At 45.2% G+C, this 11891-nt stretch overlaps 1 long non-coding RNA gene across 8 annotated transcripts in view; it reads left to right on the top strand.

Moving 5' to 3' along the window:
• Positions 1-9513, top strand: part of LOC132672337 (uncharacterized) — a 35621-nt gene extending 26108 nt beyond the window's left edge. For 3 of the 8 annotated variants that reach the window (XR_013554506.2, XR_013554509.2, XR_013554508.2), the window contains exons 3-5: positions 707-2613; positions 6570-6642; positions 8513-9513. This is a non-coding gene — a long non-coding RNA (uncharacterized LOC132672337). The remainder of the gene's footprint in view (positions 1-706; positions 2614-6569; positions 6643-8512) is intronic. The other 5 variants (XR_013554512.2, XR_013554513.2, XR_013554510.2 and 2 more) reach the window with 4 other exon arrangements.
• Positions 9514-11891: the final 2378 nt, after the last annotated feature.

Genomic DNA, 11891 nt, shown 5'->3' with positions numbered 1-11891 from the left:
CGTCAAGGTTTATAGCAACCAAGTGAATGCTGAACGAAGGAAAAAGCAACTTGAAAACGGCTCAGTGCAAACAGGGGTGCCGTCTGAGGCAGAGTTGTGAACAGCCCGGCTGAGTGTTGAAGGAGCACCCCAGCACAGAGGCAGTCTGCAAATACTGGGTGGTGTGTGTGTGTGTGTGTGTGTGTGTGTGTGTGTGTGTCTGTGATGTATAGTTGGTACATCATGTTATATTAGCTTCAGGTGTGCAACATAGTGATTCACCATCTCTAATACGTTATTCTGTGCTCACAAGTGTAGCTAGCATCTGTCACCAGACATCACTCTTAAGATACCGTTGACTCTATTCCCTATGCTGTGCCTTTCATCCCTGTGACTTATTCATCCCATGACTGGAAGCCTGTACCCTCCAGTCCCCTTCACCCGTTGTGCCCATCTCCTTCCTCTCTGGCAATGACCGCTTCTGAGAGGTGTGTTTTGTTTTGTTTTTAAAGTTTATTTATTTGAGAGAGCGAGAGAGCACCAGCGGGGGAGGGGCAGAGAGAGAGAGGGAGATAGAGGATTCCAAGCCGGTTCCATGTTGTCAGCACGGAGCCCAACACGGGGCTCGAACCCATTAACTGTGAGATCATGACCCGAGCCGAAATCAAGAGTCGGACACTTAACTGACTGAGCCACCCAAGGCACCCCTTGTTTGTTTTGTTTTTAGTTCCTGGTGTTCAAGGAAATCTCTGTCAAAACTCCGTGGAGCATGAGCTAAAGGAACAGAGACATCAGTGACTTCATGTGAGTTTATGTTCATTTGCTACAGCAGCGGTAGGAAGCTAACGCAGCGCTCATTGAACGTTCGCTCTGGCCGTTGGGGAGGAACTTCAGCTCCATGTTACCTGTGGTCATTGTGTTCAGTAAATACTGATCACAATAAACATAATGAATACGAGAACTCGCCGGAAGCGGTATAGCAGGAGGTCTGTTCCTTTTCTGCTTAACTGTTGGTGTCGGAAGCATCTGAAAGTACTTTGTTCAGTTTTTTAAAAAAATCTATAATTCTGAACCGGTTACTTTATTCCACGGTGCAGGCCTGATTCCACACTTTGGCGAAAGTTAATAATTTTTTAACAGGTAGAGGCGGCGGTGAAATGGAACACACCTCAGGTCGGAAGTCCGAAAGTTGGGCCCTGGTCTCAGCTCCACCTCTATCTGGCCGTGTGACTTAGGTCATCTTGCCTCCTCTCTTTGGGTTTTGTTTTCCCCATTCAGAAAATGAAGGAATTAGATCAATAATAACTCCCATGTGTCAAATGCCTTCAATGCGCAATTTATACATGTGGTCTCATTTGAGCCACATAAAAACTGTGCAAGGTATCATCCCCATTTTATAGTTGAGAAAACGGAGAGGCCCAGAGAGGTTAAGTGACTTTCCCAAGGTCACGGAGTATCAGGCAGAGCTGTGATTTAAAACCAGGACTGTTTGACTCTTTGATAAGCCCCTCTACCTTTCCATGTTTTGGAGGTCAACAGTGTCTTTACAGAACATGCTTAGGAGGCACCTGCTTTTCTCTGTACATCATAGTGAGGATGATGGGTCTCTCTAGCTTCCCGCTTGAGGGCTCTGGAACCTGGTCCATCTCTTGTGTTTCTGAGAACCTCTGATTCAGCCCCTCAGAGACTTCCCTCACAACCACGTATCCCTCCTCTCACCTCTAACAGACACTACGAGGTGCTGAACCAATGTCTGGCCTCTCCTTTTTACTTAGTAACAGAGTCCTAATTTTGTTCGAATAAAATGTACCCACTTAAAAACACCTGCCCGCATTCCCTTACAGGTGCACCCTTACAGGTGGTCCCCTGACCCAGTTCTGACCAATAAGATGTAAGTGGACATTTGGGTGGGGATTCTTGGGGATCTATCTTCTTCATACTAAAAGGTGGGAGAAGTCAGCAAGCCCGAGGCACAAATTGCCTTTGTTTTCATCGTCACCTGGAACATAGGTGAGGTTTCTGGAAGTGCAGCAGCCATCTTGTGACTATGAGGGTGAGTGCCACCTGCTAAGGATAGCAGAGCCGGAAGACCAAAGAAACTTCTCTGTAATCGGTCCTCTGTACCAGCCTGGATTGCCTAGACTTCTTGTCACATGAGAAAAATAAAGCTTTATTTGGTCAGATTTCTGTTCTGTCAACTTCATACCATCCTGACAGTTTCTCTGAGAAAAGTCTCTCCTCTGCCCTGTAGGCCTGACATGTGGCCTTAATAAGCACCTGTGGTGACTCAAAAATAGACCAGGGGGGAAGAGAAATTGGCCATGGCTGTGATTCTGAACTTGCTGAGCCATCACCTGTTCAATCCATGCTCTGAAGAAGAGTCTGTTAATTACATTCTCCTTGGCCAGCCAGAGCACAGGAGGCTGCGTCCGTGTGTTCTCAGGGAAGCTCAAATATAGCTCAGGCTCCTTCACTGCTTTTGCTGAGTGTGCAGCTTCTGCGTGTCTGGCAGCCCCAGCGAAGAATGGAGAAGCTTTTCCCGGGAGGTTAGAGTCTGAAGAAGGTGCTAGAAAACAGGGATGCTGGCAAGGTCTGGCTCAAGGAAACAAGATCTTCCCTCCCGCCTTCTGCAAGGTGAGTATTACACCTCCTAGTTAGCAGGTGACAAAACTTGCTTGAAGTCCAAACTGAGGCTCAGAGACTGAAGTGGCCGTGTGTCAGTCTGAGCATTTGGTTGTATGCAAAGAAGCAGACTCTGTGTAGCTGGAGGAAAAAAATAGTTTGGGGGAAGAATATGGGATGGCTCTCAGAATTTCAGGCGAAGCTGAGAAACCAACTTGAACAAAGGGAACCATAGTTCTAGGTGGTCTGGATAGCAGAATTCCAGCATTGGGATGACGTAGCTTCGGTCATGGGCCCACGCCACAATTAAAGAGGGCAGGATGCCTTACCTGACCATCTTTCTAGATGGTGCTGGAAAAGGTGGTTTTCCTGGGGCACCTGCCTGGCTCATTCGGTGGAGTGTGCAGCTCTTGACCTTGAGGTCGTGAGTTCCAGCCCCACATCAGGTGTAGAGATTGCTTAAATAAATAAATTTTCTAAAAATCTAGAAAAGAAAAAGAAAAAGTCGTTTTCCTGAAGCTACCAGAGGGTTCAAGTACCAGAATAATGCAAGAGGATGTTGGGCGGCAACACAAAACAAAAAAAAATGTCCATGGCAGGTAGTATAGAATTGGTCAAGGGGATGGGTTTGGGGAGCTGGCTGACTTTAGTTAAAATCTTAGCTGTGCTCTTTGGCCAAACCCATTAACCTCTTAAGCCTCAATTTCCTCATCTGTGTGTAATGAGGATGAGTCGTATTCAGATCTACTAGAACATACGATTTTGTCCCCCACCCCCTCCAAATGTTCTATCCCCAGCACCTAGCCGAGTGCATGCTTGCAGCTGATGCTAAGTACATATTTATGGAAGGAGTGAATGAACTCTACATTTGTCCCAGAATACCTCTTATGTAGGAAGCTATTTGGTTGAAAATATAACGTGATAGGTGCTTGAAGTGGAAAGTGAGCACCCCTGCTGCCTCACTGCCTCCCTCTGGGGAGGGAGGGGAAGGAGGAGAAATCTAGGCAGACGCCCTGAGGTAGATAAAAGGACATCCACTCTGCAGACTCTTCCCCCGACACTCCCCACCAGCACGCTGACCTGCTTACTCACTTCAGTCACTCTGCTCTCGTCCTCACAAGCGAGGCTCTTTCGCTGAAAACAACAATCCCACGTTGAGCGCAGGATAGATTCATTCTAGCAATCTCCAGGACTTCCTGGCATAATGTTGGCGTGTTAAACACTACTGATAGGTTTGATGGGTTAAGAAGGCTAAAGTCACCACACCCCTGCGTTTCCCAGTGAACCATGACGTAGAGTGGCAAACAGAACAAAATCACAGCCCTGGAGAATGTGTGCATTGTTAAAACAAAACACACACCCAGCAGGACATCACTGGTGAAATGAATGCATTGCGACTTTCTCAGTCATGTTTTCATTCACTAGTCTCAACGAGATGAAATTCTGAGTAGTTTTGTTCCCCAGGGCTACTGTAGAAATACAACGCAGAAAAGAAAGAGACCAACTTTGAAGAAGTAAGGATTTTGGTATCCTTGGTCCCTCTAATAACCAGCACCTTTGCTATACTCATCGTCACCCTCAGAAGCTCCGCCGTCACCATGCTCCCCAATTACCACCACCACCACCACCATTTTCTTCCCCATAAAAATTCTCATCAGCATTGTTATCACTACCTAGTAAATGACACTGGGGCCCCACCCAGATGCCCTTCACTAGGCCGCTGTGCTCATCCCCCAGCTGCTGTGAGAGTTGGTTGCTCACAGCTCACGGCCACTCCCTTCTGACAATTCACCTCAGCCAGTGGAACATCCTTGACAGGAAATCCCTGGGAATCTGTGCCCCTGAAGACCTGTGCCCCTGTGTACCCAATGACCAACTAACTGGATGCACAGTCCCCCACCGCCTTGCATCAGGCTGGGACAACCCTCTTTGGAATTAGGCAGTGGCTAGACTGGAGCTCTACCCATATTTTTTTTGCCTACCTTTCTCCCTAGTCGTATTCTCCTTCCCTCACCCCCTCAAAGGCTTCACCCGAGAGATCCCTCAATAAGTCACTTGTACTTGTACTGGCCAGCTCTAGCTCATGAGGGTCAACTGCACACTTTCTTCCCAACTCTGTGCTTAGTGACATTGCGTTGATAGCTTGGAATCAGACATGGTGGGAGTACTTACACCATGGAAGCTGGCAAAAACACTCTTGTTATTGTTCATTTTGAAGTGCTAGTTGTTAAATATTTACTGCATACCACCAGGCACAGGTCGGCCATACAATTCCAAACGTTTGTTGGAATGCCAGCCCTAAGTTGTCACTTGAGGGGCTGAGGTAGATTCCCACCCCTGGGGGGACTTATCCATAGGCTACCAGTGGTGTATGAATTATGTGGTGAGAAAAAAATGGCTTAGGTCAGCAGGTGTCTCGTGGAATTGGGTAATCAATAAGTTGTGACCAGTTGGCAAGGAGAATTGAATAATGCTAATAATCATAGCTGTCGTTTATTGAATACTAAGTTAAATTTGTGTTGCGCTAAGCACTTTGCATGAATTATTCTTGTGTAAGTCTTATAATACCCCTTGCAGGAATATTATCACCCCATTTTATCAGATTGAACAAGCTCTAGAGGTAAAGTCCTTGCCTAAGGCCACATAGCTTATTGGTGCAAGCATTGGGATTTGACCCCCAGTCTTTCTGACTCCAGAGCCTGCATTCATAGCCACTCGTGAAACAGATCTGGGGGCCCAGATAGGCAAAAGCCACAGGCACAGTGATGATAAGAATAAGTAGAAACTAGATTAAGGTGAATGTGCTCATCAGGACACCTTGGTTTCAAGTTGAAAAAACCAAACTTGAATCAGCTTCAAGAAAAAAGGATTCTTCACTGGCTCAAATCTATCCTTAGGAGGAACAAAACTAAGGCGGGCCTTAGGGCTGACTGGAAGAAGAGTCTAGAATCCAGAACCATGCAATTCTCTCTCTCTCTCTCTCTCTCTCTCTCTCTCTCTCTCTCTCTCTCTCTCCTTTCCCTTTCCCCCCTCTCCCCTTTGTTTCTCTTTGCATCCTGGCTGGACACATCCTAGGGAAAGGCTTTCCCAGCTACCCTGGACCTTTGTTACTATTCAGTTGCAGAGGGTAGCTGTCCAAGGCATCCAAAGGGTGGTGGGATCCTGAAACCGGAATTCGTGCCAGGTGACTCTCTGATCAGTGAGGAGACACAGAGCTTATGACGATGAAAAACCTTATGGAGAGTGGGTTGTCGCCACAGCTTCCCCTGGGGATTAGAATTCCCGTACTTGACCACGGTTCTTCCCAAGCAGCAGATAGCGTGAAGTGGAAGACAGAGAGCGTAGGTTTGGTGTCACAGAGATCTAATTTCACACAGTGGCTTTCCCGTGCCACCCCGTACTTTGCCTGAGAGATAGCTGATGGTTAACTGGCAGTGTGGCTTCGGGCAAGTCTCTTCACTTCTCTGAATCTGAATTTGCCCACGTGGGATGTGGAGATGATCATCACGCTTAGTTGGCAGCATTGTGAATGTTACACGAGTGAGGTGTAAGCAGAGACGGTGCTTGGTTAGTGTTAGTTCCCACATCCACTCGCTTTCCCAACAGAACCAATCCTCCTTTGTTAGGTCGTTTCTGACTAGGCTGGTGGGGTGGCCTCTACTCTTACCCAGGGATACAGGGGAAAGGGAAATGTGTTATATGAAAACTATCCGGACAAGGCCCTAATTCTTTGCTCTGCCAGCAGTTACATAAATCCCAAAGTCATCTCTATCTTTCCCCGCCGCCCTGGCTAGCCTCCAGACCAATTAAACATTGATGGTGTAGCTATACTTATCTCCATCTCCCTCTCCCAATCAAGGCTTGGACATCAATTCTCCCTTTCAAATAAAAAATTTAACCCTCACATTTTTGGATTCTTCGGTTTATGAAGCACTTCCAGATTCGTTGACTTCACATACTTATTATAGGAGTTAAAGCAATATGGAAAAGTACAAAGAAGGAAGTGAGAAAGTCAAGTGATCAAGGTCAACAGCACGAAGGGTAAGTCATGTTGATATTATGTGCCCCTGCTATGATGTGATAGGAAGAGCACATCACTCCCCCCAAACCTATAATCTCAGTCTAATCATGAGGAAGTGGGAGACTAGCGGAAATTGAGGATATTCTACAAAATAAGTGACCACTACTCTTTGCAAATGTCAAGACTATGAAAGACAAGGAAAGAGTGAGAACCTGTCATAGGCCAGAGGAGACGTGACATCTGAATGCAAGATGGTATCCTGGTTTGGAAACTGGGACAGAAAAAAGGACATCAGTGGAAAAATTGGACAATCCGAATGAAGTCTGTAGTGTAGTTAATCATATTATGCATATTACCCAGTTAATTTCATTTTGATAAATGTACCGTGCTTATGTAAGGATGTTAACATTAGAGCAAGTTAAGTGAAGAATAAGTGAGATGGTACTTTTTGCTCTATCTTTGCAACTCTTCTGTAAATCTACAATTATTTCAAATTTAAAAGTCGAAAAACAAAACCAAAAACACCTGAGATTTGCATAATTCACATGAGATGAATGTCATGCCCAACATCTTTCAATGCATGTACACAGATAATCAGAAATAGGTTTATCAAAATTGTTTCATATTATAAAATTCTTCTTTAATTTTGAGAGCTATTTCATATATTTGACTGGGATTTAATAGAATTTTTGTAGATGAAAGAATATCTGAACTTTAGATAGCTCTTTTTCCACCAAAAACAATATTAGCTCATCAAAGATCCCTCTGGAAAACATCAAGAGGTTGCAGCCATCATCATTTTTTTTTTTTTTTTTTGAGACAGAGAGAGACAGAGCATGAACGGGGGAGGGGCAGAGGGAGACACAGAATCGGAAGCAGGCTCCAGGCTCTGAGCCATCAGCCCAGAGCCTGATGCGGGGCTCGAACTCATGGACCACGAGATCGTGACCTGAGCTGAGGTCGGATGCTTAACCGACTGAGCCACCCAGGCGCCCCACATCATTTTTAACTAAATATTTCAATTTCAGATAGCAACTACCTGCAGTGAAACATTGGCAGTTTTTAAAAAGTATTTAATGTTTATTTATTTTTGAGAGAGAGAGAGAGTGCGAGTGGGGGAGGGGCAGAGAGAGAGAGGGAGACACAGAATCCGAAGCAGGCTCCAGGCTCTGAGCTGTCAGCAAAGAGCCCAATGCGGGGCTTGGACTCACAAATCAAGAGATCATGACCTGAGCCGAAGCTGGACGCCCAACCAACTGAGCCACCCAGGCGCCCCGAAACATTGGCACTTTTATGCTTTTCCCCATCCCTTCTCCCCAAACTTCCCATTTTGCATTAGTTATGTTATTATGTTTACATTGTTGAGTGAAACAGTTAGAGGTTGCTTTTAGTCATGAGTTACAGAAAACAGTAGCTTAAATAAACAAGTAGTGAAGAGTTAGACAGTCACTGCCTCAGGTTCAGGGCCTCAAGAATGTCAGGATTGGGGTCTCTGCAAGTCTTTTGGGGTTTTCCTCATAATTACAAAACAGCTGCTGCAGCTCCAGCCACCATGTCTCTATTTCACTAGAAGAAGGAGAAAATGACTCTATCAAGAAAGCTTTCCACAAATTCTTAGTCTATATCTCATTGGCCGTAACAGTGTTATATGCCGCCCCTGGCAGTAACAGAGGTTAGGAAATGTGGGATTTTTTTTTTTTTTTTTTACTAGGTACATTTGATGGACCCAATCTGAATTGGTATTTCTTAGTAGGGAAGGAAGAGCTGCTAATTCTCAGTTATTTTTTTCTTATTCTATATTTAGGCATATTTAATACTTACAGGTAATCTTATATACCAAAGCTTCTTTGTACCTAAATTCTTTATTTTGATCCACTTCTTGGTTGGCAGGGTTTCATTGTCAGGGATGAGCTGAGGCTCAGGAAGCAGCCACGAAAACCTGCCTTGCACCCCCTCTCATTTCTCCACTGCGCTGGAATCGGACTCTAAATGGAAGGAGGGAGTCAAGAGGGCCCCAATCTGGCTCCCTCATCCGGGCAGAAGCTGTCCCTTTAAAAGAGAGAGGAGGCAGAGTTGGCTTACTGCTTCCAGAAGAGGCTGACTGACAGCCAGTGTGCTCCCGGGAGGCCTGATGTCATCAGCAGTGAGCAACAAGGCATCTGACTGGCAGCAGAATGAGGAGTCCAGGAGCCTTGGCTGTGACTGGGGCGGGGGGGGGGGGGGGGGTCCTCTGCACAGCACCCACCGAGCAGGCATTTAAAGTTGCAGGAATTGGGTCCATCCCAGGCTCTTCAGGGCCCCTCTCTCAGCGTTACCTATCACGCAGGGCTTCTCTCCTCCATTCTCTCCATCCTTGGAACGGGGGCGTCCTGCCTGCAAGACCAGACTCCCGTTCCAGCACTGGAACCACCCCCCGAGTGCCAGGTCCAGACCATACCTGGCTCTCAAGTGCATGCTCTCCTTCCCTCCTCCCCTCTGATGATGAACTTGACACTATTTTTTTTTCTAATTGTAAAAAAAAAAAAAAAAAAAAAGGAAGGAAAGAAAGTACCAGTTGACTCTTGTACGTTGCTGATGCCCACGCAGTTGAAAATCACGTATAACTTTTGACTCCCCCAAAACTTAACTGCTAATAGCCTACTGTTGACTGGAAGCCTTATTGATAACATAGATGGTTAATTAACAGTTATTTTGCATGTTGTCTGTATTATACACTGGATTCTTACAATAAAGTGAGCTGGAGAAAAAGTGTTATTAAGAAAATCATAAAAAAAGAGGACATGTACAGTATGAGACTGTATATATGGGGAAAAATCTGCATCTAAGTGCACCCGTGCAGTTCATGGTCAACTGTACAGAGAACACTGTAAAGAATAAAGTGAAAATTATGCTTAGCCACAATCACTGCTAACATTCTTCTGTTCTTTTCCTTTAGGGCTTTTCCTATACATTTATGTACTTTTTTCTTTTTTAGAGAAACCTAACTTCTATAAAGCACTTATATTAACGTTTTAATTATACAGCTGGATTAATATTTAGGTATGCATCCACCAGCGTCAGCCAACCCAGATCAAGATCTAGCACATTTCCTGTACCCTAGCAGGCTTCCCAATTGACAACCCCTTCCCTTGATCTTGATCACTTCTCTGGTCTTTCCTACCTTTGAACTTCATAAAAATGGTATAGATGCATTTTTAAAATTAAAACGGGACATAGCTGTTTTACATTTTTTTTTTCAGTGAGTATATCATGAATATTTCCCTGTCATAATTTTTTCCAGATTTCTTTTTAATGACTGCATTTTGTCATACTATTCTACAGGATTTATTTAATTATCCTTCACTTCTTACACAATTAAGTTTATTTCTGAGTTTTTGCTATTTCAAACGGTACTGTGTAGGACATCACTTTCATACTTTTCCGGAACACCAGTTCTTACGCTCTTCTGCTTTTCACTATAGGACAGTGAGCTGGTTCAGAGCACGGTGTTTGGAGTGAGAGAGATGGGGGTTTCAGCCCCCGCCTGTCACGCGATAGGCTTGAATTTGTGCAATTTTCGACAAATTTTGTTGAGCCTCAGTTTCCCCACCTGAAAATGGACGTGGCAATCCCCATCTCACCGTATGTGGCTGCAAGGCCTGATTGAGGTTTAAGCGTAAAGAGCTCAGCATATTGCCTGGCACAGACTGAACACCCAGTAAATGTTAAGCGGCTATTATCCATCTTTGTGTTCAATTCTAATTATTTCCTTAGGAAAGTTTCCTAGAAGGAGGATTGCTGGATCCAAGAGTGCTTGTCTTTGGGGTTTTTAACGCAGCCTCTGCCAAATTGCCCTCCGGATAAGCTGTGCCAACACACGGAACTACCGGCTGGGCGTGAGATTGCCCCTCCACCACCCTCTCTCTCAGTAAGAGTATCACCACAAAAAAGAGAGTGAGAAAGAAGGAAAGAACAAAGAGAAGGAAAAAGAAAAAAGAAACCTTGCCCATCAGATAAGGGGGGGAAATCTCTTATTGTTTTGCTTCTAGTGAGATTGATCATTTCCTTTCCTTGTATTGGCCACCTGTTTTTCTTCATTTGGAGATTTGCCTGGTCAGGTCTTTTGCTGTTTTTTTTTTTCTGTTGGGACATGTGCTGGTGTTTCAATAATGGGACTATTATCTGGTTTAAGAAGTCCTGTTCCATCCGGCCTGGGCTACAGTTCCTGTAATAGGGCTTTGGCCTTGGTCCCCATTCCCACGTTCCTACCTTGGCGGTCTACCTGATTTCCTGGTTCCTGTAGGCTTGGGCTTCTCTAGGGCCTTGCCAGGACCTCTTGCTCTCTCACCATCCCATACCTTGCCAGCCTGAGATGCGTAGTGCCCAGAACAGCTAATAATTCAGTGTCTCTTTTTCCCTTTAAATGCATGTTTGCTCAACATTTGTTTAGAAGAGAGGCTAGGTGATGCACAGAAAAAGAGCTGGGAAGGAAGGATCCTTGTGGCAACAAGTAATTCAGCTCTAGCCTTGAACTTGTATAACCAGCTCAATGAGACTAGCACCCTGCAGTTAAGAAGGCTCATCTCCCTTAGAAGGCAGTTTAACTGCAAATCATCTTCTCCCTCCCCCAACACCCAAGCAGTTTAAGTAACCCCTTCAAACAGGGGTGGTGGTACCCTTGAAAGGAACCCAGGTCAGTATTATTCTCTCCATCTCATTTCATGTAAAGTTGTTTTAGAGCCCCAGATATACACAGCACCTTCAATAGATTGGAACCCTTGGCAACTACCCATCTGATTATTGCTTTCCTGGTTCTGCCTGGTCCTTATAGGGGCCTGGGTTTCTGAGATCTTCGGGGTCATTTCTTGCCAAAGAGGGCGATCCAGGAGACAGGGTCACGAAGAGAAGAGTATAAAAAACCGGGCTGGGGGTGCCTGGGTGGCTCAGTCGGTTGAGAGTCTGATTCTTGATTTCGGCTCAGGTCATGATCTCGCAGTTTGTGGGTTCGAGCCCTGTGTTGGGCTCCGCACTAAGCGTGGAGCCTGCGTAAGATTCTCTCTCTCCCTCTCCCTCTGCCCTTTTACATGCACAAACTCTCTCTCCCCCTCCAAAACAAACAAACCCCAAACCCTGGCTGTCCTGAAAGAAGATACCATTCCCACATATTAAATTGGAGAATATTTTAAAAAGAAGGAAAGAAAATGAATTACCTAGACATTACCCTAGCTAAGCATGTCAGAGAAAGCTCACTAAAGGAGGCGTTTATTTCTTGGATAAATGGAGATATGTT

This window comes from Panthera onca, chromosome A3 (assembly GCF_046562875.1).
Source record: "Panthera onca isolate mPanOnc1 chromosome A3, mPanOnc1 haplotype 2, whole genome shotgun sequence".
In the NCBI taxonomy this organism is placed as follows: domain Eukaryota; kingdom Metazoa; phylum Chordata; class Mammalia; order Carnivora; family Felidae; genus Panthera; species Panthera onca.
The sequence above is the reverse complement of the archived record's forward strand: the minus strand, read 5'-3'. Positions and strand labels throughout refer to the sequence as shown.